General features: G+C 42.7%; 1 long non-coding RNA gene across 1 annotated transcript in view; it reads right to left on the bottom strand.

Annotated features, from left to right (window-relative positions):
• The window catches only part of LOC307220166, a 123,716-nt gene that overhangs the window by 58,091 nt on the left and 39,171 nt on the right, over positions 1–26,454 (bottom strand). The window contains exon 3 of the long non-coding RNA XR_013840739.1: positions 22,820–22,917. This is a non-coding gene — a long non-coding RNA (uncharacterized lncRNA). The remainder of the gene's footprint in view (positions 1–22,819; positions 22,918–26,454) is intronic.

Raw genomic sequence — 26,454 nt, 5'->3', positions numbered from 1 at the left:
TAGCAAGTAAGCCCCAACAGAAACAACATTTTTTGGCCAAGGCTTTCTGCCTTGTATGTTTCCTGAGCAAAACTGTTATAAAGAAACCCAGAGAAGAAAAGCTTGTCCTGAACTCTAAGGCAGAGTTAAGATCAAGTGAACAAATTATGTAACAGAAGAAGGTCATTCATTGGGTGAAATAAAAATGGAAAAGTGGAATTTTCAAACACATACACACCCTATTTTACACTACAATATTAGCCCATAATTTCAAATAGGTACATGGCTCACTTTAAACAACCTACTTCTGTTCGATCTTGTTGAAGAATACAATTCTTTTCTCTGCTCCTCTAGGGTGATATCATTTTATATGAGGAAAAAAGTTAGCTCAGATGGCAGTTATGCGTTTCGGAAGCACCTTCTAATCAGGGATTGGTGATTCATTATTAGCTTCAGCAGGCGATCCATCTGACATGTAAGGGGGAAAAATTAGCAGCTGTCACTGCATGATGAGTTAATTTCCTGATAGGTCTGACACTGAAAAGCCATTTGAAGACATGGAGATGGCTGATGAGAAAACCTGGTGCTGCTTTATAATTGGAGAGAAAGAAAGGGCATAGAGACAGAACAATTTGCAAAGGAGGGGTTCAGGCTAAGCTACAAGTGGTGGCGGCCGTTTGGCTGTTTGCTAGAAGGGGCTCTTCACAATCATCCACATTGCTGGGGCACACCCACCTTAGGCACTTATTACCCTGAAATGGAAGCCATCTATTTCCTTGTTGCTTTGTGTTGCTATTTTCAATGGTTTGTAATTAGTATACTCAGACAGTTTTACTCCTTACAATCTGTGCATATGCCGGGTGCAAGCATGTGGTTGGGTTGTTCCGCGGGTGACATAGAGAGCTGACATTTTAGTGGGAAGAGGAGAAAATGAGGTTCTGCCTCTTGTACTTTTTTGCTGCTATTTTCTGTAATTGCAGCTGCAGATCTCAGTCATAGAAATAAATGAATTTAATCAAAATGGTGATGGTGATGAAGAAGAAGAAGAAGAAGAAGAAGAAGAAGAAGAAGAAGCATTCCAAGGGGAAGAGATGGTAAAAATAAGCATTACATAATACAAATTGCAAAAAAGTTAGAGAAAATGTCTAAAAAGACTGCCTTCCTGTTCACAACTACCTGAAAGTTTCATTGATTGTGCTAATAGTGTACAATCAGAGGACATCTAACATATTCAGATAATCAGAAATTTGGATGAATGAAAGCAGCTCTATACTTGGTTATGTATAAAGGTAAAGGTAAAGGTACCCCTGCCCGTACGGGCCAGTCTTGACAGACTCTGGGGTTGTGCGCCCATCTCACTTAAGAGGCCAGGGGCCAGCGCTGTCCGGAGACACTTCCGGGTCACGTGGCCAACGTGACATTGCTGCTCTGGCCAGAGCCAGAGCCAGAGCCAGAGCCGCACACGGAAACGCCGTTTACCTTCCCGCTGGTAAGCGGTCCCTATTTATCTACTTGCACCCGAGGGTGCTTTCGAACTGCTAGGTTGGCAGGCGCTGGGACCGAGCAGCGGGAGCGCACCCCGCCGCAGGGATTCGAACCGCCGACCTTTCGATCGGCAAGCCCTAGGCGCTGAGGCTTTAACCCACAGCGCCACCTGCGTCCCTTGGTTATGTATAGATTGAGTTAAGTGGGCAACATAGACTAATCACATATGACTAATTACACATGTGAACCAGACACTTAACTGTGCAGTCCTATACTGTATATATTTACTCAAAAGTAAATCCACCTGAGGTCATACATGCACATTGGGTGCGCGTGCACACATGCAATGGTCCTGTTTAAACAAATTCCACCCATTATTATGCTACAGTTTTTCTAGTTTTGCACATAGAAGGGAGATCACCCACTTCCATTGTATTGTACAGTAGCAAAGCTGCATTATACTAGATTAAATGAATATGGCGAAGTGGCCAGTACAAACAGAATCACATCATTTTTTTTCCAGTGGTGTGCGGTCATTGGACTAGAGGGACTAGGCTAGTCCCCTAAATGTTCCCGGTAAATTAGAGTATTAAAGTATTAAAGCCTGGTGACTCCTTCCCAAAGCCGGGAAGCTTCTGACTGGCTTAGGGAGGGAGGTACGATGCTTACACACGTGGTGTCGGGACACCACAACATCACACGCATAACATCCCCCGCCCCATCGTCCACACAAGCTAGTGCCTCTGGCTGTAACTGCTCCCCTACGAAAAATTTCACCACACACCACTGCTTCTTTCCCACATTAGTCCTTTCCCAATCTAGTGGGGCCAGGGCAAGCATTAAAGAAACGGTACTACCATAGGAGGAGATGGCATGGTGGGGCAGCAATGGTTACCTGATCTCCCAACAGCTGGGTCACTGCTGTTCTCTGGGAGGGGGAAGGGCAAGTTGGCAGTGTGTTTGTGCTGTTTGTACTGCACCAACCTCCCTGCTGTCTCACTCTTCCCTCTGCTGGTAAGCAGCAGCGACGCAACAGCCAGGAGGTCAGGTAAACAATGACGACCCACCACCTGTCTACTACAGCATGAGAGGTCTGTATTCAGCAGCCTTCAATGACACTGTAGGGCATGTACGCGGAACCTATAGCCCTCCAAATGACAGTATTCCCAGTAAGCCCCCTTATCATGCCCACACAGTTTTGCAAAACTTCAGGGTTGACAGGGTACAAGGAAAGTGCCAGCTGCCTCTCTTAGGTAAAAAGGGATAGCTGCTCCTCACAGGGACGTTTTCTCCAAGGCCCAGCTTGCTGCACATGGAGAGGACAGAGGAACATGCATTCTTCCTCCATGGCTACCCTTGGCCCAGAGCATCCTCTGAGCCAAGCAAAGTTGAGAACAAGGCTGTGTTCCCCTACTTATGAAGCAGCCTTGTGGAGCACTAGCCTTTCTCTCATTATCTAAGCTGGACACAGTGAAAGCAGCAGTATTAGCTCCTAGAACCTACTGATGCAACCACTGGTGTCAAATCCTGGCCCCAGCTGAGAGTGTCATTCCACTGAGCATTTCCCCAAGACATTTTGCTCCTTAAGACAGAGCATCAAACTGCAGCCCCACCCATGCCCTCTGTCAAAGTGCATAGCGCCGAAGACCAACCATGCTATTTTGGTATCTGAGGCAGAAAATTCTATGAGACCTTTCTTCTACTCTCTCCAGGACTAAAAAAAACAATAAATGAAAGCATTGCCCTTTCATGACACTCAATATCATCTACTTGAGGCTGCTACCTCACTCTGCCCAATAGTAGGACCGGCCCTGTAAATAACCCACAGCATTATCTGCCACTACCTGTAGGAAAGGGTGTGCTCAGCACATTGGTACCAGAACAGATAGCATGTGGTTATTGTTTTATGTGACAGCCCCCCTGCCCGTGTATGTGTGTGAAATTCATCACTGCAAAATTTAGATGTGTGAATTTTGAAGGATGACTGTATTCTGGTACACACATTGTTCCAGCAAATATGAACTAGTTTAAGTTCACCTTTAGATGCCAACTGAATCATTTCTCTCATCCTTACACCCAGATAGGTGTGCAGAGTTGCCTTTTTAGAGCAGGGTTGTGGAACCTGTGACCCTTCATAGGTTGCTTGGCTCCAATGCCAGCCAGCTCCAGCCCTCACTGCCACATGCCAGGGATGATGGGAGGCATCATCCAGCAACTTCTGGAGAGCCAGTTTAGCCACCTCTGCCTTAGACTAATAACAATATTATTTAAAATATTTGTTGATTACCAATTTTAGCAGTTGCTTTCCAAAGAACCCCCGGTATGCTCCTGCTGCCATGATTGTATATCTCTTAACGTGTTCCTGTAGGAACAGAGCGTCTGTGCCATGCATTTCTCTTTAATTCCTCTTCCCCCATTATGCATAAACTTGGAAGCAATTCACTAAATGCATTCAGATGCATGTCACCTGCAGATGTAAAACACATCTGGTACACAGAGTTCTTTGCAAATACAATGGAAATCAGTAGCTACAGAGGCAAAACAGTGGAAAACTCACTAATGTGCTGCTCTTCAAAACAACAATCCATATGTATGTGTGTCCTCAAAAGGACACAGGAGCAACAATAAGGAAGAGGGTGTGTTGCACTGTGTATTATGTGCATCAGGTCTTTGTAAGATGCTGTCCTTTCTGCTTTATAGGATGCACCAGGTCCTCTCTGCTGTGAAAGTGTAAGAAATTTTGCCAGAACCCTGCTGGGCTGCTCCAATCTGGTGCTGCATTTTCCTGTCACTGGAGGTGTGGAGCAGACTCGTGTTTTCTCTTCAGCATATGGCACCAACTGCTGGTGTTTCTGCAGCTATGAAATCCAGATGCCCACCTCCAGGATGATTCTCCCTGGTTAGGGACATCTGGGCATCACATCCTACTTCATCACTCTTCCCCCTCCCACTGCCACCTTAATGGTGTACGTATTTATCAGGCTTGTCTGGAGATCGCTGAAAAGGCCAGCACAGCTGCCTGGCTACCCCATTCACCGGGATATTTTAAGCGGCATGTAAGGCTTCCCCCCCCCCTCAAATCCATCGGCCTGCTGGAAAGCAATGCTGAGAGAATTCCTCTCTTGGCTGTAAAATTTATGGTCTGTGGCAGTGCCTGACATTTCCAGGGGAAATGCAAACACCTGGAGATTCTCCAGGAATCATTTTTACTTCTGAGACATACTGGGAGGCTGCAATTCCATTGAAATAGAGAGGTCAGGCAAGATTTCAGTAGGAAGTAACACTTGGTGTTTCTGCACACAGATCCTCTTGCCCCCCAATTCTGATATTCATTTTCAGACATATTCACTACATACAGTATTTATTTATTCTGATCTTTGTTATTGTCCCACTAGAAATATGATGGGCCTGATAAGGTTTTCCAGTTGGCTTTGTACTAGTGTGACTTCATTGGATTCTGATATATGACACTCTGCAATGAGATCAATCAAGCCTTGCGTCCACTGACAAAAGGTGCTTTTTTCCTTAGTAAAGCTATCCTCTATCTCTATAATAATTTTCACCCTCCCCACCACTCCGTCACACAAACTCTCTTGTTGTCTGCAGCTTGTGATACCACAAAAATGGGTGCTACTTCTGCTCTTTTATGTAAATGGGAGCTTACGATGTTGTTAAGTAAAAACACATCTCTAAAAGAAAAAAAATGGAAACATGGAAACTTTCACCTAAAAGGGGGGGGATCCCCTTTGACGTTACCTTCTTTTCCAAACAGGTAGGTAGGTAACTAGATAGGTAGATAGGTAGATAGGTAGATAGGTAGATAGATAGATAGATAGATAGATAGATAGATAGATAGATGATAGATAGATAGATAGTAGATAGATAGATAGATAGATAGATAGATAGATAGATAGATAGATGATAGAAAATTTGGTTAAAAATCCCAAGATCCTAGGTGCTTTTTTCTTTTCTTTTTAAAGGACTGAAATACATACTTGGGAAATGGATCAGGCACTATTCTTAAGATGCTGCATTTATGTTGTTGTTTTTTTGCATTTGGAGTATTTTACATTAGGAGTATTTGGCTAAAGCAATCACTGTGATATGATGCAATATGTTATAAATGGCTTGCATATCAGCTATAGAATACAGAAACATTTTAGAACTGGTATTTATGAAAAACATATGGTCTAGGGGGAAATGCATATGGGTTGTTGTTGTTTTACTAATCACAAATATTTCCTTGTTGTATCCATGCAACAATGTAATCCACACACATACAAAAGGGAAGGGGGCAGAACTGAAGTTGGTGTCCTAGACTAACAAAGATCCCATTCTACCTACACCCCATGGCTGTCATCCTCCAGATCAGTCACAGGAGGTGATTTAACATAGGATGGTTGGTTTTGTGCCCCTGTACAACTCAACTGGAAGAAAACGGAGTGAATTAGGGTGAAAATCTTACTGCACACAACATATTGCACAACAAGGCTCATTTGGGAGTGTGTCATGAGGCTTGCTAAATCGAAAACAAAACAAACTGAACTATGGGAATAAATAGCATCATATTAGATGTTTGCTGTAGGGCATTAGCTTACAGGAAATAAATCCAGAAAGCTTTTCCCATTAATTTATAAGGAACCTGTGTGTGGCTTCATTGTATACAAAGTGATATTTTGAGGAAATGAGTTGAATAGATTTGTGCATGACAAAACAGGTACTCTATATGTTCACATGTGAATGCACATGTTTTCTACATGATTTTTACCCTGTGCAGCAAAGAAACCCTTAACTCACAAATGAACCCATCTTTAGAGTACCCCATCAAGCTGCCTGACAGGGCACACGTCTTCTCAGAAGCAATCCCCCTTGAATTCAATGGCATTTACTCACAAGCAATGGCATTGTAAATGTGAGTTGAGCTCCAAACTGAGCTTATGGTAAAGTACAGTAATTACTCCATTTCTTCACCAAGTGCCAAACTTAGTCCAAGGTGTGGGGAGCCTTTCTCCCTCCAGATGTTACTGAACTACAACTCCCATCATTCCATGCCATTGGTCATGCTTGCTAGGACTGGTAGGAGTTGTAGCTCAGCAACATCTGGAGGGAGAAAGGCTCCCCACACTTGCTCAGTACAGATCAATCCAAATCAATCTAAGCTTATAAATGTTAAATTCACTGACATTTCTTTAAAGTTGCTACTTCAGGATATTATGGGGTGCATTCAACATGGTGGCAAAAAGAGCATTCTATCAGCACAAGGATTTTCATCATGCTAAACTTCATATACGATGTTCCTTAGATGAGTCTTCATCTTTCCTACTTGTATTATCTGCAGTCTATGGTATGGGCTGTCTGGAGTGTAAGGGGAGGGATAGTACCACTGGTGGAGGACACGTCGTGTTCTTTTTTGGGTAATTTGTCTACCTTTGGTCCCCACCCTGCACACAGCTCTCACCTGTGGCTCCTAGAAGCTGCCAGCATGTGACAGTGGCCACATCCCGGGAAACGGCTTAGACTGACTGGCTAAACCAGGTGAGGGGAGCCAATGTGTCTCAAACCATTGGTGAGTTAGGGACTTCCCCTGCGCGTGAAGACAGGCTGCAGTAGATTGAGCGGACAAGACCAATAGAGGGTCCAGTGGTCAAGAAGGTGGTTTCTGCAAGTGTGGGGCAGATGGGGTTCATCAACCTGGAGAGATAGCCCATCTAGGAGAAGGAAAACTTTGATCCTAAACCACAACTGCCTTGCAGCTATACCCATTCATGAGAAAGGCTTCGAGAGTAAATCCCGAGGAAAAATCCGTACCCACTACCTTGTGGGACTTCTTCGGGAGAAGAAAAGGCTAAAGAGTAAACACTACACAGAATCCAGAATGGAGTCCCTAAGACAGTTTGAAAGTGTCTTGTACATCTCCTTCTGGCAACTCCTGAAGCCAAGCTGGTGCCATATGTATTGCTCTGCTTTCTTTTGGAACACATACGCAAGGCTAAGAGGGGGGACTTGCCGTCTGGGCAGCTCATAACCTCCATATATACTGGCCAGGCTTGTGCACCAGAGCAGTCACTTCAGTGCTGCTAACACAGCCAAAATACAGGAGGCAGCAGTTACGAGTTACTGGTCTCTGTGCTGTGATTCTCCAGCAGTTTGACTTCACCTCCAGAAGCACACTCCATTGCCTCTCAAGACAGAAGAATGCCAACAACAGTGGCATGTATTTCATACCTGACCATAGCACAGCTACACTATATCTGGTGACCAAGGAAGATGTTGCATAGCAGCATCAACAACATATACTGTGCTGAGATCAAAATCCCAATATGGTGGGCGAGTCATGAGGACGTGCCCAGCACAGGACTCATTGTACTTCAAGGTGAGCACTGCAACTAAGATCAGGCTTTCAGTCTATGATGGATTGTAGAATTGTAGAATTGTAGAATTATAGAGTGGGAAGGGAACACTAGGGTCATCTAGTCCAATCTCCTGCAATGCAAGAATCTTTTGCCCAACATGGGATTTGAACCCACAACTCTGAGATTAAGAGTCCAATGCTCTACCAACTGAGCTATCATCTACCATTTAAAATGAATCTGCTCATTTCAGTGTCTACCAGTTCAATTTGCCACATTTCTGTATCACTCTGCAATTATTATTTTTTTAAAAAATCCTCACAAAAACTTCTCCTAATATACACAGATTGGTAATGTGGTTAAACAAATTTCCCAGAAATTCCTCTAATGTTTATAACACTAGTATGTGCATGCTTATGCAGACTTTAATATGAACAGTTTTGTACTCATTTTTAGTGGGAAAATGGCATTGTGAAATTCATGCAATTTCAAAGGATAGTTGTATTTTGGTTCACATGTTTTGGAGAAATTGGATTCGAATTAAAATGTGAACCAAACCAAATTTATCCCCCATTCCTAGCTATATGCACAAGTGTAACATTTATCCCCCTGTTCAGTATTATTGAATTTTCCAGCTAGTTTGAATCTCCATTTTACTCTTCACCCTTACCATTGTCTCTGAGCACTTATCACTGAAGAACATGCCTGTTTTGACACAGAGATATCCAAAGGTATAACTGATGTAAAAACACCAGTGCAATGTTTTACAGCCTGAAACTTCATTTACAATCCGTATACAATGTCAAATGTGTCAGGTCAGTGATACTCTTAAATGGATATTTGACAGGATGTTTTAAAACCATTATGATGTTTCGTGTTAATCTAGGAAGGTCTGGAGAGCAAAGTTGTTCTAATATTAACAACTCTAATGACTGTATAATAATTTAGATGGTTCCTTTAGACATTCAAGAGCATTTATATTCATGGCTTTACTTTTATTTTACCATTCATAATGGAAGCAAAATTCTGATATGAGTTTTTGGAACCAAGGAGATGCCAAGTAGGTCTATATTGAGCTAATTCTCAATTCCACTCAGAAAAATATTAAGTGTCTCTGCCTGCTGCATTCTAAAACTGAGCCTTTCCAAGATAGTCCTTTCTGTGTGCAGAAGACAACCAGACTTGTACTTCCAGTACTGGCAGTGCTACACTGTCCACCATCACACCAAGGCTAGAAGGCCACATTGCACCCTTGGCTCTGTCCTCTTCCGCCTAGCTGCTGCTTGCTCACCACTCAGCCTGGTTGATGCTCAAATAAATGTTTAAGTGCAACCTGTGTGATGCTTGTCCTGGCCTAGCTGCCTCTCTGCCTGCTTGCTCGGGGAGGATCTTTTCCTAACACTGCTGTCATGAGACAGGAGAAGGTCTGACAGATTTGCAGTCAAATCTAACAATGTATATTCTTGTGAGTTAGCATGTGAAGGGCTGAGACCACAGAGCCACATTGCTGATAGGCTGACCATATAAACGTAATTGGTTGAGGAAGCTCTGTGTGATGTCATTTCCCCGCTTCTCTTGGGCGGGAAGAATCAAAGAAATATTTCCTGTTCCTTCCCTCCCTCCCGCCCCCCTCTTCATTAGCAATGTCAGCAGATGTATATTCAACTGCTCCAGGATCAGGCACATGCCCAAGGCTGTTTCTACTGCAAATATTTTGCCTACCTTTATTTATTTATTTATTTATTTATTTATTTATTTATTTATTTTACTGTGGGTTAAACCACAGAGCCTAGGACTTGCCGATCAGAAGGTCAGTGGTTCGAATTGCTGCAAAGGGGTGAGTTCCCGTTGCTCGGTCCCTGCTCCTGCCAACCTAGCAGTTCGAAAGCACGTCAAAGTGCAAGTAGATAAATAGGTACCACTCCAGCGTGAAGGTAAACGGCATTTCCGTGCGCTGCTCTGGTTTGCCAGAAGCAGCTTTGTCATGCTGGCCACATGACCCGGAAGCTGTACGCCAGCTCCCTCGGCCAATAAAGTGAGATGAGCGCCACAACCCCAGAGTCGTCTGCGACTGGACCTAACAGTCAGGGATCCCTTTACCTTTTTTATTTTACTGCTGAGAATGAATGCATGACTATGAGTAAGCAAATCATATTTTAAACTTCTCAGTCTGTTGTCTGATTCTGTGTTAAGTGAAGTAAGAAAGAAAGCCAGCTTGCTTCGCAGCAGGACTTGTTAAAAGAAGCCTTCATAGTCTATTCCTTTGCTTTCCACTTTTCTGCTAAGGCTGGGACTTTGAACTCTGCTCGGCCATGTGCTTTAAATACAGTGGTAAGCTGACCTTTTTGTGTGTTCAGCGCACAAACATGGGTGCCTGGAGGGATAAATTGCTATTAATATATCCTCTCCTACCTATTAATATCCATCTGGGACTCTTATTTAATAGGAATGGCTGAATTGGGGGTTAGAGGAACAGCCTCTAGGATCTCCTGTCCCACAGCATCTGAAGCCCGAGACAGTGGCTTCACCCTATCTATTGGTAATGCTAGACATTGACTTTTCTTTGACTGTTAGTGTATTTCTACTTCCAAAGCCATATATCTGATTTCAACGTGCATTCATTTACCGATCTTGTCTTGCAAAACAACCCCCACTAAACTCATGTGCTTATACTGACACAACATTTCCATTGCCTGCTTCAAGTATATATTGTATACAATAACTCACACAACCATCAAATTGTTAGGATGGGATTCACCCAATAAAATATATCAGTGGAAACTCTGTGCTAGGTCTTCTTCTTCTACATTGGGGCTTTCCCCCTCTCTCCTTCTCCTGTGCACCTCTGCAGCCCCAAAATTGGATCTGCAAGGGTCAGGAGGACCCCCAGAACAGCATGGGGGGGAGGGTCATTCCATCTGGCAAGCTGATATGCTTGCACAGACAGAACATTTGCAATAGTAGGATGTTGAATTCCACCCTGTATCTTTAAGTAACTACAAGGTTGCTTGTTGGTTTTGCTACAATATGTAACGTGGTTAAGCTTCTAAACAAAATTCCATAGTCACACCTCACTCACCTTCTCTGTGGAAATCTACCGTGCACCACATTAAAAGTGGCATAGTGAAAGAAAGCTTGGGGCATATCCAGCTAATATCTGCTAAATCTGAATCCCCAGATCCCAAACCTAAATTTCAATCCAGTCTCAAACGCACATCCTAATTCTAAATGTACTGTAAACAAGCTTTTAGAAATACTGATCTTTAATTGCAGCCTAATTGTTTTAGTACATATGTTCTCCAATACCATCATACACCATGGAAGGCCACTCATAACTTTAGCAGTCCATTCTTTTAAGGTGAAAGTGTTTATTTCCACACCACAATTAGGAATAGAGCATAAATGTACTTCACTGCATAATAACTGTGGGTGACAATCCCTTCAGCCCCCTTTTAACCAAAAGAACTTGTCAAACAGAGTAAAACTGTGAAAGTCAGCAGCTAGTAGAGTTAGGCAACTGAGGCCTAAATTGTGCCTTCACCACTAGATTGGACTTCATCTAATGATACATATTAATACCACAACAAAGAAGCCCCTTTAAGAATCATGGGGCCTGTTCATACACTGCATTTTTCTGTCCACAGGGACAGTCCCATTCTTCCCCCAGATACGCAGAGAACTAGATATAATATATGGAGCAGGTGATCACAACATTGTGTTTTCAAGCCACTGAAACTGACAGATTTGTTGCCATCTATATCCCCGATTGTCTGACTCCCACATTACGTTGAACTGCATATCCAAGGAAGGTCAGGACTACCTGGGGAACAAATAAGGTATTGTGTGAGCCAGCCCTTAGGATGATGCAGAATAATTAAATTGCTCCCATATTGTACGAGAAAGATAAATATTCATAAAAATGTTGGTGTGCTAACACAGCACCGATAATTCAGATGTATCTGTGTGGAATTAGTTTATAATACATTCCCTGCTCCCTTTCCCTTTCCTGTTTCCTCTTCCTTTTAAATCTTTTTAACTCCTCGCTTTTTACTGCTAATCATTTTTCCTCTTTGCTAATGATGCTAACCTTACAGCCTTCTGCAGGCTGACTTGTTTCATGTCACCCTTCGGTTTAGTTCTCTCTCCCTTCCACTTCACTCCTCTTCTTCACATTGCCCACTTTTGTTAAGTCACAAAGCAAGATTCAGTCTATTGAATGCCAGCTTCCCCCCACTCTTATGCCACCCCACCCCGTCTTGAATATTACTTCAAAGGCATTTTCAAGTTTGATGGTATTCTGGCATAGCTGCTTCCATTATTTTCTTATCATCATCACATTGTATTTTCCTCCTCTCTCTCCCTACCTCCCTCTCTTCTGCATCCCAGTTTATATGTGCTCTAATAGCTCTCTCGAGTCCAATAAAAGGTGCCCTTCTGAGGTCAACACAGTTTAAAGGATGGACCTCCTGTACTAACATCTGTCCATCCTTAAGGAGCAGGTAGATAACAAAACTGGGGGGGGGGAGGACACCTCAGCAAAACAGAATAGGTTTCCCCCCTCAGAAGTGCTTGGGATACAGAAAATTCTCCTTCATGATAGCTTAAGATGCAGTGGTCATTAATTGACTTTATCTGAAACAGAATCAGATAATCTTGCCCATGGTGATCTATTCTGATTTAATACGTAGTCCCAGGACAATGCCCTCTTCAGCCATTGCAATCCGCTGCCCTTTAGTTGGTCGTGATTGACCTTAAACATGCATAGCACGTGCTCTGCCAACTAAGATATGTACCCCCACCTAACCTCAGAAGAAGAAAAACAATTCATTGGAACATTTATTATTAGTAAAAACAATTTAATTCACAGCAGACAAATGTTCCCATATCATAACTTTCCAAATCCCAGTTTAGTCCACTTCACAAGTTTGAGGGTGCAGGACTAGCCAACATGGTGCCTTCCAAAAGCTGTTGGCCTACAACCACCATTACTCCGGCTGCTGGCCATGCTAGCTGGGGCTGATGGGACTTGTAGCCTAATAACACCTGGAGGGAACCACATCAACTACTACTACTCCAGCACATATTGGTGCTGCTTTACCACAACAAAATAATTGAAAACATCACATGTTAACTGGCCCCTATTTACCAATTTGATAAATAAGACGTGTAAGAATTCCTGTGCTATGAGAAAATTCATCAGGATTCTTTACATTCTAGAGACAGTCCCTCAAAATCTGCTCTAGAGCAGGTTTGGGGAGTGGGGGTGCTGTAGAGGGAAGGAGTGGAAGGGGAAGTCCCATTGCATAAGCAGAATCCCATTTGCACAGGGTTGGAGCCAATCCTCTGTGTTTCCATCACCATGTGACTGTACTAATGTGGGCCCTGTTTGGTTGTATAACCTGATTTTTTGGGGAAATATAGCTGTCTGGATACAGCTCCATATGGCAAGCTGTTCATGTGAACCAGCTTCCCACGTTGTTTCAATGATTTCAGCACCTCTCTCTCTTGCGGATTGTCCTGGCATGGTGAAAATTGCCAGAACTACACAGGAAGCTATTAAAATGAACTGTTTGCCAATGCAGAGTACCTTCTATGTAAATGCATTTTTACGTGGCTATCATGTCACCAGCTAAGTTTTGTCAATCGGGCCTTTGGGGAGCAGCTAAACATTAGCTGAGCAAACATGGCTCCTCGAACTTGCGTTTGCAAAGTAAGCTGGGAAGAGGGGGTGTCATGCTTAACCCTCCTCCTTGTCATTCACCCCCCTTCACCCCTTACATCCCTCTTGGCCAGGCTTACTTCCAGCCACTGAGCCTCACCAGGGAAACAAAAGGCTTGGAAAGAGGAATTTCTGAAGGGCAAACGCACCTGGATGTGTACCCCATTTTGTACTAGCACTACAAAGCAAATGTGGGTTTGGGTTGCCTTCTAACATTGCATCCCACCTTTAGAGGGTGCAATACGCTCTGGAACTAGAAAAAGGCACATAAAGTACACAGTTGTACCCTTTTTCTCACCCTTTCTTGGTTGCCAAAGGCACAGGCCTTCTCCAGTATGCATTAATTCACACGTGGCATCAGGAAGTTGCAAATTAAGATCAAGCACTTGAGGAACAACTTTTGATATTTGCAGCCATGTCCACACTAGCAAAATATGTTGGGTTGTTGCTGGGTGGGGTTTCTGTGTGTGTGTGTGTGTGTGTTTGTGTGTGTGTTTAAAGAAAGCATTTGTTTTGAAGCCTGTAACATTTCCGTTTGGTGTGCCCTACACCCGATCCCCATTTATTTTAAATTTCCCTTCCCTGCGCATTCTACAGACATAAAATAATGAAATAACCCTGACATAGGGTTTTCTGCAAGGCTGCCTTCGGAAGTTTGCTTAAGTGGCCTTAAGTAAGGTAATAAGCAAGGAGTGTGAAAAGAGGCGACTTTGTCTTTTCACATTAGCGGCAGCCCTGCTCAAGTGGCAGCATCTATGAAAATGCTGTTCAGCCTTTAATGAGACTACAGTGTGTTAGTGTACCGGTCTAATTAATCCCATATTTTCACACAGCATAATTACTGAGCCGGGGCTGAATTATTTGGCTACTGGAGGTGGAGCAGCGCCTGCACTCTCCTCTGTCTGTGCTCCTGACAATTTATTACGCTACACAACTCGACGCCATTGAAACCTCCTAGTATAGAACTATCTGTCATCTCTTACATTATCAGTAAAATACACCACCTTCCATACTGTGCTACAAGGGTTTAGCAAATTGCTCTTTTTATGGGATATGATCAAGGAAATGCTACCTTATGTTCAAATTTTTAACTGTCTGCTGCGTGGAATATACAGTCTGGCTTTATACGTGCACTTTCAGCAAAGGCTCATTTGCATAGCTAATTTCAGCATTTCTTTCCCAGCATCACTTCCCATATAGATCTATTCCTCAAACCAACGTAAGGAAATAATGAAAAGGTGGTACTGGCACGTTCTCGATGTGCAGGGCTATGTGCATGCATTATTGTTGGAATTATTATTATTACTACCATTATTCTTCTTAAATAAATCCTGCCCTGGCCCACTGGTTCATCTTTATACTCTCAGAAATCCCTGTTATGATTTCCCTCTCCCAAATCTTTACCCTCTTTTTTCCTTTTTAGTTTGTGTTTTTACTGCAACGTATTTTTGCACATTATTACTCATTTCTGATATATGATCTTGCCATTTTGGCACTGGTAGAACCCTCCTTCCCACAGGAGTTCAGGGAGATTTGTGGTTTAAACATTTACTCACTTGCTAGTGTTTCTGGACCTGGTTTAATGGTATCTTTTATTTTTTTTAATGGAAGGTCAAACACTACATTAACTGTTTTAAAATGTGTCTTTTCAACAGAAAAAAGGAAAAGGAAAAGAAAAGAAAGTGTTATACTCAATACATTTTAAATCCAGCCATAACAGGACAAAAAGTATATTTTGATATATGTGCATGGTTTCTAAATACACCATGGTAGATATATGAACAGGGAGGCCAAGTGAGATCTTTAGACTAAAGAAAACCACATGCTTAATGGCACAAGGTAGAAAATTACTACTGGTGCTTTTTAACCAAATAATAGCATAAATACTAAAGACCTGTCTTGAAATGTAGCATATTCAAAGAGCCAAAAAATGAATTTCATTAAATCTTTCTTGAGATGTCAATGGAGTATTGCATCTGACACTTTGAAGCTCTGCCATATGTGTAAATGGGAAACCAAAGAGCTTGTAATGCCCCTAAGATTAGAGATGTGGCCCTGGGTCTTTTATTAGTCATTTTGGGGGCAGCAGAAAGTAACTAAAGGTCAAAGGTTAAGCAAGGTTAAATGCTAACAAACTCCAGCTTGTCAGACTTGGCAAACCTGGCCCAGCTAGCAAGTTGCCAGGTGTCATCAATTCTCCAATATTGTATCTCAAGCTGAACTCTTTAGTTTGGGTGGGGGTGGGGGGAAACAGCATATGAAAGAGCAAGACAGAGATAGGTTTGTGCACAATGACAATTCATACATGTAGAGAAGAATTTCTGAGCAGATATGCATGTGTGTGTGTATATATATATATATATATATATATATATATATATTGCTTGTACTGCAGTCCTATCTGTTTCTACTTGGAGTGCAGCCCCACTAGGTTTAATGGGGCCCTGCCTCTTACTAAGCATATTTAGGATTGTAGCCACAGCAACCCTCAAAAATATTTCCCTGGAAGTTGCACTAGGATTCATTAGCACTCTGCCTATAAAAGCAATTCCTGTGAAAGAAATTTCAAACCGGGGTTGGAAGACAATGAAAACCCAAAAGCCTAACAATGCAGTGAGCACAACAAACGTCCAACATTTCCTAGAGTTTTTAGTTTTGTTTGTGTTTTTTTTTTAAAAAAAAAAAACCCTGTCCTGGGCATCTTCCAAGCAAGGCCTGTAACATTTTCCCTACTGGGGTCAATAGCAGTTTCATTTGTTTGCGATTGTGAGATTTACATCCAGAAAATGATGCAGAAGGAAAACAGCTAAGAAATGGCAACAACAACAGCAACAACAACACCAACACTGTAATCTTAATTTTACTGTAAACTGTAAACTCTCAGGGCAGGTTACAGCTCCCAGGCCATTGCCACCTCAGACTTCCAAGTGTACTGGATTCCCCTCAGCTGATCTTAACACCCACCTGAGAGTGATTGGTAGGGAAGGAATCAGTCTCTCAGCTGTTTGGGGCCAAGCTGCTGAGTCCCTTCCTCTCAGCAGTACAATCCTAGTTTGCTCTTCCTAGTGGCTCCTTTGTGCAGATTAAGAGAGCCAATTACCTCAGAGCTCATCAGAAAAGGTATCTGCCCCCCCCCCCCAATATTTTCAGTTCCTGGAACCTGCAGCAAACATTGCAGTGTGGGATGCTCCTGCTCCATGGTGCCCTAGAATTGCTTGTTTAAGGTTTGAGGCAGTAGATTTCACTTCTGGCATAAGTGGGTTAAGAGGAAGGAGGGTTAGCCTGATTACAAATGGGCCATGTGAGCTGTATAGGGGAATTCAGTGCTCACTGCAGGCAAAGGTGTGTGCTTGTGATGTATGCAAAAGGGAGGTGAGGGAGCCCAGCACATGGGCTATTGTTTTACAAAGGGGGTCGCCAACCCAGTGCCCATGGGCACCAGTGCACCTGCTATGACACCTGTGGAAGTTCTTGGGAAATATCCCCTCAACACCCCTCCAATGGCATACCCACACCATGCTGCATGTTTGTCTCTTTATTTGCTGCTCTTTTAGATGTGGCAGCTATTTTGTGATGCATCACACCCTCACGACAGCCTTTTTGTATTATGAGTCTCCCCCCCCCACCATTTTGTATTACAGCCTACAGCTACCAGTTTGTGACTAGCACCTATGGCACTTCCTCAAAATTCCCAGTGTTCTCACTGGGGCCCAAAAGCTTAGTGTCCTCTGTGTCAAGTAGGGGAAGTGTATTTACTGTAGTAGCTTTTTGGGCAAAACCTGTTAGACAATACATTAATGCATTCAACATGTCTGCCCAGAAGTTTCCACAGCTCTGTCTTTCTTAACTCTGATTACTTGCTCTGCCGTTTCAGTTCCCTGCGCTTCATTGCTTAATATGAGGTTGCTGCTGCAATTCTATTCATCTAAGCATGTGCACCTCTAAAGTCAGGATAGTGGCTTGTGGCTGAAGTGCTATTGTAAAGGACGTGCTGTTAATTTTTAAATGCCACCTTTTCACTTCCTGACTTTCTGTTGTCCTTTGACTGCTCTGCTTCTTCTTTGTCTTCTTCAGTGTTTTCACTTCTGCAGTGTAGTCAAAGCCAGTTGAGCAACAATGGGAAATAGGAGTCGAAACCGGCATTTATAACAGCAAGTGGATGCAAAAGCAAGGAAGGTGTGTTGCAAAAATATGGGTTTAAAAAAATAATAATGAAAAAAATGGGGGGGGGGAGAAATAAAGATTCTGGAACTCATCTTCTCTGATTAGGCTTGGCTGATTAACCATTCCAAGCAATGTCCTCTGAGTGGTTCAGTGATTGTTGGTTTCTGATGAGGTGTCAGAGAAAGGTGTTAATTATGAGGGTTGTTTAGCGATGTGGACACTTTTCCTCTAGGATCAAAGGAGAAGCTTCTGGTTCATTTCCTTATCATAGAGGCCGCCAAGCTGTCATCAGATGGTCATTTCAACTGGTGTCCCTCAAGGTGAAAGCAATGACTGGTATAATTAAATTTTCAAGGAAGCCAAATAAAAAAGGCCATTTTTAAAGAGAGGATTTTATTAAAACCTCATCCTTCATGCCAACAGAATTTCCACACACCCCATACTTAGTTATTGTCTATGGAACTGGGGTATTTTTATTTCCAGATTGAGCCTAACTTGGCATTGGGCTGTTGTTGTTTTTTCGTTTAAAAGGAAGGAAACTCCTCTATGTCTGAAATAAGAGACCCTCAATTCTTCATGCAGCTAGATCCATTTGAGGCTGGTCCATCAGGACAAATGGGGCACTGCCGTACCAATGTCAGCCAGCCCCCAATGCCTGCCCATCTGCTTACAATCAGTCCAGAGAGTGGCACTGTCTGTCAAATTCCTCCTACTTAGTCTCAGTGTTGTCCTAGCAATTTAGCAGGAAGCAGAATGGGACAAAAACAGAATTAAATGTCTGTCTATCATTGCCTCTGGCTCAACCTACTGTTGGCATCTCTTCCTTCCACCTTACAGGTCCCAGTGGGCACCTATGGCTTTTCCATGATCTCAGGACCAGATTCCAATTTGTAAAGGATTTAGGAAATTAATACTTTGGGGATGGTGAACAGGGTACCATAATCTCCCACCACCACATTGTAGCATATAGTTACATAGTACATAATCTCAACCTCATTATTTACCTTATTTCTCCCCCACCCCCTTTACTTCCCCTCTGGAATAGAATATATTTGAGTGATGCCTTGAAAGCGCTTTGCTCCTCTTACAGAGCTTTTAGTGTCATTAAAGCATGATCCCACAGATTCTGTGATCTCATTAAAAGTGCTTTAGAATTAATTGATCAGCTTTAAAGTGTACTGAAGTGTAGACTATGTTGTCATTGCAGCAGCCGCAGGTGGAGCCAGCAGCTTATTTACGATGCCATGGGGATGAGAAATCTGTCTGATTGTTCCTAAACTGTCTACTTCTTGTTGTCCCTCAGTCGCATGGGTATCTTTAACAGACCGCAAAGTCCCCCCCTGTCCCCCCTGAACCTCTCTCTTTGGATGGATCACCTAAAGCATGCCTCTGCAGAAATTTAAATCTGTTGTTTCAGAACAACAGTTCTGCATGCTGGAGACAGAAAGAATGGGAGATGGAGGTGTGCTGAGGTGAAGAGCAAATCAAAAGAGCTGACCTAACTGTGGTACCTGCTAGAATGAGCTTCAGGAGCATAGCTAGGAGAAGTCTTTGTGGGCTGACACCAGGAAGAGTGGTACCATATGATATCTTTATTTCAATAGACTCTTAAAAACAGTCAAGGTGGCCATCTGTAATGTTGATATTCCTGAGCAGTTCATTGTGTAACTTTTCTGGCACAAGTACTATCTGGGACCTGAACCCATTGAAAGCACTCATATAATATATGCAGAAATGAGCCAGGCCCTGATTTCATACAGGCTACATGTACTGTCCAACTGAATCCATTGCCATTCTACACCTGTCCTCTCTTTACAGACCTGGCCTAAGTGTTTTTTTTTAATAAAAAAAAAGATACTAGGGCCCCCAGGTCTGTCCTCTCTTTACAGACCTGGCCTAAGTGTTTTTTTTTAATAAAAAAAAAGATACTAGGGCCCCCAACAAAATCCAAACGAACATTTAGTTTTTAATATCAGCCCCATCAAACTTATCATGACATATTCAACCTTTTAAACAAAATGAATGATTTCTTTAAAAGGTTGGATGTCTCATTTGAGCATCTAAACCAGCAATTGGAGTAGAGGGTGGGCAGAATCAGAGATCACAGAGGCAAAGAAATGAAGAGAGAAATGAGGAACAACAGCTGAGTGTTAAAATAGTGAGGAGAAAATCAGTCATTGGAAAACATGCTATAAATAAGACATTACACTATAGCCTTGTGAACGCTGAAAGGATGGAGGCATTTTGGAATGCTGAAATATTTTTCAGATGTTTTCTGTCTTTGCCATTTACCTGGGTTCCATTTGTTTGTTTGTTTATCCATCCATCCAACTCTCCAAAATCCTGAATGCCCCAATACAGTGGTACCTCGGGTTAAGTACTTAATTCGTTCCGGAGGTCCATACTTAACCTGAAACTGTTCTTAACCTGAAGCACCACTTTAGCTAATGGGGCCTCCTGCTGCCGCTGCGCCGCCAGAGCACCATTTCTGTTCTTATCCTGAAGCAAAGTTCTTAACCTGAAGCACTATTTCTAGGTTAGCGGAGTGTGTAACCTGAAGCGTATGTAACCAGAAGCGTATGTAACCCAAGGTACCACTGTACTCAACTTAATCCAGATAACCTTCCTATTCATTCCCCGCACCCTATAGAAATCACATTCTCTTATAGTTTCACAAGTTTTTGTTTTTTTGTTTTTTAAGTCATAGTGTCTGTAAATTACAGGTAGATAGCCGTGTTGGTCTGCCATAGTCAAAACAATATAAATATAAATATAAATATAAATATAAATATAAATATAAATATAAATATAAATATAAATATAAATATAAATATAAATATAAATATTCCTTCCAGTAGCACCTTAGAGTCCAACTGAGTTAGTTATTGGTATGAGCTTTCACATTTATTCAGATACTTATTCAGGGACGTGGGTGGCACTGTGGGTTAAACTACAGAGCCTAAGACTTGCTGATCAGAAGGTTGGTGGTTCGAATCCCTGCAACGAGGTGAGCTCCTGTTGCTCGGTCCCAGCTCCTGCCAACCTAGCAGTTCGAAAGCACATCAAAGTGCAAGTAGATAAATAGGTACCACTCTGGCGGGAAGGTAAATGGTGTTTCCATGTGCTGCTCTGGTTCACCAGAAGCAGCTTAGTCATGCTGGCCACATGACCTGGAAGCTGTATGCTGGCTCCCTCGGCCAATAAAGCGAGATGAGCGCCACAACCCCAGAGTTGGTCATGACTGGACCTAATGGTCAGGGGTCCCTTTACCTTTTTAAGGTGCTACTGGAAGGATTTTTTAATTTTATTTTTTTTATTTATTATTATTATTATTATTATTATTATTATTATGTCTGTAAATTAATTCATTTCTATGTAACTTGAAAAAGAGAGAGAAGGTAGAAGAGCAGAACTACCCACCATTCCTGTCAATTTCTATTTATTCAGAACTTGGTTCTCAGAGTAGGGTCTGAAGGCACATGAGGCCACCATCTTGTCCTTGGAGGAGGTAGAGAAGCAGGTATAAAGGAATCAGCAGTTAAGGCTGGAGCCATCTTCAGGTGCTGAAAACGAGCATGTGAGAGACACCCATGCTGTGCATATCCCCTCCATCTCCAACCTTCCTGTGTTGAGTGGAAAATTCTGAAGAGGGCTCCTAGAGTTATTTGACTGGATGTACTTAGAAGCCACCTTATAACCAAGAAACTAGTCACGAACACTCCCTCATCATCCTTCCCAACTGGAGTCCTGACATTTTCTTTGTAAACTCTCTTGAAGAGGGCAAGTGTCTACCCTCAAGTCTAGGCCTAAGAACAGTTTAAGATATGGAATATGTGTGTGTCATCTGGTGGGGGGATGGAAAATGAAGGGCAGCGGGAAAAGGGTTATAATAAATGTGGAGGGAGGAATTAAGGTGGTTATGTTTCCTGCAAATCCTCTTTAGGCACAGCTACCTAAATGTATTCCTTTATTTCATTCCCAAGCCTGAAGCTCCCTGCTACTGTCAAAGGGACTGAACAGAAGTCCAAGGTTCCTGATCTAGGCTGAATGGAGGGCATGGAAAGTAGCACCTTACGGTGTAGAAAAAGCACAGAAACGTTTGTGGCTGGTCCCACTTGTTCTGCATAATGTAAAAAGTCAATGATGTTTGTCACGGCATCCGTAAGGCACACATCAAGCTGCCTTTACTCAATAAAATCAGCAGTCCATCTACTCTGATTATGTATTGAAAGCATTTATATTGTGTGTTTTCGGCATAGACCCCTCAACAGTAAAAACAATGCATAAAATGTACAAACTGCTTGATGAAAAGGAAAGATAAACTGGCAATAAAACCCTTTTCACACAATACTTTGCAGCAGCACAGGAAAGCTAGGAGCTTGCTGAACTTCAGAGACGCTCCTCAGCAAAATAAAACTAGCATAATATGGCACTGAAAAGCCAACAAAGAGGGGGCAGAGTGGACTTTCCCAGCAAGTAATTCCAAAGCACTGGGGCCAAGGCTGAAAATGTCTTTTAAAAAATAGACACCCCCACTGCTGTGTCTCAGGTGTTTGCTGTCCTTCTCAAACTTGGGTCCCCAGCTGTTGTTGGACTATAACTCCCATCATCCCTAGCTAGCAGGACCGGTGGTCAGGGATGATGGGAGTTGTAGTCCAACAACAGCTAGGGATCCAAGTTTGAGAAACACTGGTATCCAAAGCAGAGCCTATAGATAGGTGGATCTGCAGATATCCTAGATGGTTCAGTGCTTTCAAGTTTAATGTCACTATGCCACCACCTTGAATTGAGCCTAGAAACCATATAGTGAGCTAGTGCAACTGTTTGCAAATGGACGTTCCTGTTCCTATCTGGTCAAATAATCTGGCAGCTGCATTGTGAACCAGTTGTAATTTCTGAGTACTTTTCCAAGATAGCTCACACTGTCATCTGGAAGCAGAGGTCTTTGCTAGCCAGGCTACTACTAAGATCCTCTTAACCAGAGATGCCGATCATGTGGTCTATGGTAAGCTAAGTGGCTCCTCCCAAGTGACAAACGAAATTAACAGTTACATATATAATGTCATGCCATCTGAAATAGAAAGACTATTATTTTTCCGTTTGTGTATAAATGGGTACTCACCGAGCTTCTGTTGCATCTCATAGTGCTCTGTCTCCATTCTGTGATTAATATGCATCACTGATGTGTGCTAATCCAATACGCTGTGCTGTCTAATTACTCTATTATGCACAGGAAAGATAAAATATTTATTTTGTTATGTAATGACATTAAAAATACAGCTCTCACTGTTTGTCTGTGGCGCTATGAGATATTCTTTAAAGCAAGCAGATTGCAATGTGTATGGGCAGGATTATGAGGGGAAAAACAAATTCCACAGCATGTGGTGTTAAAATAATAAAAAAGGCCTTTGAGCATCTCCATTTTACTTCCTTTCATTCTTAAGGTGAGGACAAACTAAGAACCCTTGGGAGTAAACCCCATGGAATTCAGAAGAATTTGCACAGGTACATGGTTGCTTGCAAGTCAGCCTTAACTAAAATTAATGTGACTTTCTTCCAAGATAGTGGAAGGACTGATAAGGAGCACTATGGAAATCCTTCACGGCAGTGTAAATAATCTGTGTCTGCACTGATTATATATTTCCAGGGAATTATCATTTTGGTTCATGGATCTATATGCATGTTCAAAAAAGCATGATAGTGTGGAGATTGAATTTGGCACAAGTCTTGGGAATTTGCACTCAGCTAGGGTGCAAAAGGGAAGGTGTACAATATCCTTTTCGGATAGGAACATAGGAAGCTGCCTTACACCAAGTTGGACCATTTGTCCTTTTAGCGCTATACTGTCCGCACTGATTGGCAGTGGTTTGCCAGAATTTCAGATGGGCATTTCTGGTCCTACCAGGAGATGTCAGGACTTGAACCTGAGATGTTTTGCATGCAAAACAGATACTCTGTTACTGAAACTATGGCCCTCCTCCTGCAAAACAATTCTGTTCATTTGTAGTCAGTGGCGTAGCGTGGGTTATCAGCACCCGGGGCAAGGCAAGTAATTTGCGCCCCCTAACCCATGGATTTGCACCCCCTAACCCTTGGATTTGTGCCCCCTAACCCGTGGATTTCCCTAACCCCCAGATGTTGCGCCCGGTGCGGCCGGCCCCCCCTGCACCCCCACGCTACGCCACTGTTTGTAGTGCTGCAGTTTTTCATGCAGTTTGCATTTACAAAATCTCTCTGTGTTTAAACTTATTTTTAATATGTGACAGTGGCCCGAGAGATTCCATGAGCCTCTCCAGCGAATCGGAAGATTCACAGAAGGGGGCTCCAATGGCCAGGGCAAGGGGGGTCCCGGGAGGGACGCACCAGAAGCTAGGGGCCAGCAGCGACTCCCAAAGCAGCAGCTGGGGATCGGGACCAGTTTCCCCACCAGAGCGTAGCGGGGGGGAAGAGTCCCGTGTGTCAGGGCAGGCTTCCCCTCCAGTGGGGAGAGAAGATGAGTCAGGGCTGACCACGCCCCTATCGCTGAGTGAGGGAACGGAGGGGAAGTCAGATCCAGCTAGCCCCCCCGAAGGGGGAAGCAGTGACAGGAGCAGTGTAACGGTCAGGAGGAAGGTGGCCGGGTGGACGCGCGCGCCAAGTTCAAATGTACAGGCGCGCGGGACAGCAGGGAGCTCGGATTGGGAGCCAGGTCCTAAAGCACGCCGGAGGCAGGGGGAAGAATCCGGGGACTCTTCAGCATCAGAAGAGTCCAGAAAGGGCAACACCCCGGCGGGCAGACGGACCCAGAGGAGGAAAGAACAACGGAAGAGGTGGAGTAAGGCTAGAGTCTTAAACTGGTGTCTAGGGGGAGGAGACTCAGACGGAGCTTCGGCGGTCTAGGGTCTAAGACGTAGAGCTGCGCGCTACGGCTTTGGAATGGAAACTGAACTTCAATAAAGACTTTTGTATATAACCACGACCTGGCGTTGGTCCTCTGTGAGCTGGGACCTTGGGCAGCTCTGACAATATGCATTTCTGATCAACTGTGAGAACACTTCCTAAACTGAAATTTAAAGCGGCAAAGGCCCACCTTCTAGAAATCAGCATAAACCATCAATATATCTTTACTGCATATTGAAATTTGAAAACCAGAGCCAGTGTACTATTTGCCTTGCTACCAGCTTGTTGAATATAGAAACAGTTAGAAAGGGTGAAATTAAATCTTCTGCTTCTGGGTTCAGCTGGAATCAATCAACAGAGCTCTGTGTGAATTAGCACCCATTGGCCTTGGCTTAGAGCTGGTTAGCCATCTTATTGTGCTTGTGGAAAGTGGGAGTCAGTGCAGCCTGCAGAGGATAAGTTTAATGGGTCAGCTATAGCTGAAGCTCAACAATAACAAAACATCCACATTCTGCACCTTGTGAAGTTTCCAGGGGGTTCTAAGAGTGCACCCAAGTTACAGTGGTCCATTTGGAGGTTATAAAGTAATAGACAACTCCAGTGAGATCTGTACTTTATTAATCTAAGAGAGAAAATATGCTTTATAATTTGAATAAAATATCATTTTTTCAGAACTCCTGTGTGTATGTGTGTGTATGCATTTATGTGTATGTATTTTACCAGATGTGTACTAACAATTCATACAGTGCTCTGATATACATTCAGTTTTTCTCTGAGCTTTCAAAGTGTCATTGCATTTCCTAACAAGGCTGTTTACTTTTGCTGATTTCAAATGGGTCTAAGGACAGAAATGCATGTAGCTGTGAAAGATTCATAATCAGGTGTCCCACAGTTTTTGTGAGTTGCATTAAAAGGAGGGAGAGAATATCACGACTGTGGCATTGGGGAAGAGGTATAATACCTTTCCCCACTTCCTCTGCAAAACAGACTCACAACTACTATTTGACTTTTGCAGAAAAACACACTAGTACCTATATGTTTTGTTTATTTATTTATTTCATAAAATGTATACACCACTTGATTGTTAAAGAAAAACCTCAAAGCAGTTTACAAACTGGGCAAATATTTTCAGAAGGGGATGACACAAGGACATATTTAAACCCACTCCCCTATCACTTCATTTCAACAGAACCCCCAATGTAAGGCAACCATTCCTTTTAAAACAAAACAAACAATGGAAAATCATATCACAGATTACCCATGGTAGACAGGATAACAGCTTTAGATTGTATGCATTCAAGGGGAGTGACCATTATTTGTGTTTAAAATCTGTATGACTACACAACCCTTTTCAGCGTGCCCCCCCCCAAAGTAGCATCTAATTACTAATATACAATAAGGTATATTGTATATACCTTATATCATGGATCTGTGCTGTGCTATTGCAGATTGTGTATATAACAGTATTTTCTTTGTGCCAACTGCTTTACAGTCTCTGTCTTGCAGTCATTAAACATAAAATCCTGGGAGACCATTCACTGTTCTCCCATAGGAGAAGCACTGTTTGTTCTTCGGGTTTTTAAGTGTCCCCAATGCCAACCAGTAGTTTAATATTGCCCATTGGGATTGTTATTTTTGGATGGGGATTTTGTGTTTTTTTTAGACTTTTGCTCCAAGTGGGGTCTTGCTATAGGTGTTTCTTTCACAGTGTTTAATTAATGTATACTAAACATTAGTACTTGTAGCACTGTATGTGTAGTTTTAATTCTTAAGTTGCCTACAGTTGTGTTGGGTAACTTCTTCTTCTTCTTCTTCTTCTTCTTCTTCTTCTTATTATTATTATTATTATTATTATTATTATTTCTTTGGGTCCAATAT

This window comes from Podarcis cretensis, assembly GCF_951804945.1.
Source record: "Podarcis cretensis genome assembly, chromosome: 7".
Classification (NCBI taxonomy): Eukaryota; Metazoa; Chordata; class Lepidosauria; order Squamata; family Lacertidae; genus Podarcis; species Podarcis cretensis.
This window is presented reverse-complemented; position numbering and strand designations above follow the sequence as displayed.